The 1,410-nt window shown below is 37.9% G+C and overlaps 1 long non-coding RNA gene across 1 annotated transcript; it reads left to right on the forward strand.

Moving 5' to 3' along the window:
- LOC110267598 lies at positions 210-790 on the forward strand. Its single transcript, XR_002355394.1, has 3 exons — positions 210-442; positions 555-603; positions 763-790. It is a non-coding gene; the product is annotated as an uncharacterized LOC110267598 (long non-coding RNA).

Consider the following 1,410-nt stretch of genomic DNA (forward strand, 5'->3'; position numbering starts at 1 on the left):
TGCAGGGTGACATGAAGTAGAGAAGCACTTTGATGTTCTTACTACTTCAACTGATGGATGACTTCATCGTTCTCTCTTTGGAAAATGTATAGGTAATAATTGAAATTGAAGAGTTCATAACAAATTTGCACTATTTTTTTGTTTTTTCTTTCTAAGTGTTTGTGAAATTGTTTGTGTGTATGTGTGTGTGAGTGAGTGAAATAAGGACTTGTTCTGAGTAGTTTTCTTTTAGGAAGTGTTTGGATAACTATGGTTCGAATTTGTTGAGTTGTTTGTATGTGGGGATGAGCAAGGAATCTGAGGCATGCTGGTGTACTTTTTGATTTGTGGCTAGGAGGAGGGATATTCATGGGGATTCAATTAACAAGGCTCAATTGAAGGACTTTTGGGACCAGATTTCTGACCAGAGTTTTGATTCCAGGCTCAGAACCGTCTTTGACATGTAACTAATTCATTACCTCTTTACTTAATTTTAGAACTAGAAAAATAAATTGGTTGGTATTTTCTTTAATTCCCACCATTAAGTATGTTAACCTTCATTTGGAATAATGCAGGGTTGATAAAGATGCAGATGGAAGAATCACCGAGGAAGAAATTAAAGAGGTTTATATGAATTTTCTTTTTGAATTCATCAACAGAAAAATTAGAATGAAGATAGTGAAGTAGTTTTTATCGGCAACCTTTTTTCCTTTCCTAGCTTTGCATTTTGTTCCCATGAGAATAGGAGTTTCCTTGATCACAAATGATCAATTCTGTTTTCAGATCATCTGGCTTAGTGCCACAACAAACAAACTCTCAAACATACAGCAGCAGGCTAAAGAATATATAGCTTTGATCCTTATATACAGTAGCTATAGTATACAAAAAAAAAGAGGGACCTAAGGCTACACTTATAAACGGTAGCCATGGTATACAATGTGGCTACGCTTTACAGGTGATGCAGTAGCGTTGAAAAGCGTAGCCTATTCTGGAAAAATGAAAGCTGAAAAGCGTAGCCTTTGGTCCTGGACAGCATCACTTGAAAAGCGTAGCCTATTCCCAAACGTCAAAAGCGTAGCCCTTGGTGCAGAAAAGCGTAGCCTTTGAGAATAGGCAACGGCTGAATAGGAATCACCCCGAAAAGCGTAGCCGTAGCCCAAAAAGTGTAGCCGTAGCCTAAGGCATCATTTTTTTTCACTTTTGGCTACACTTTTTAAGTGTACCTGAATGGGTGTTTTTCTTGTAGTGTTGGGTGATTTCTCCATAAGGGGTTATAGGTGTTTCCATAAAGTTCACCCATGTAATTCACCTCTGCTATTGCAGGGTTTTCAGGATCATAAGCTTCTTCTTCAGAAGATGCCTCTTGAGTACTGTTGGATGCAGCTTGCATTCCATTCAGACTCTGAGAAATCATATTGACTTGCTGAGTAA

This window comes from Arachis ipaensis, chromosome B10, assembly GCF_000816755.2.
Source record: "Arachis ipaensis cultivar K30076 chromosome B10, Araip1.1, whole genome shotgun sequence".
In the NCBI taxonomy this organism is placed as follows: Eukaryota; Viridiplantae; Streptophyta; class Magnoliopsida; order Fabales; family Fabaceae; genus Arachis; species Arachis ipaensis.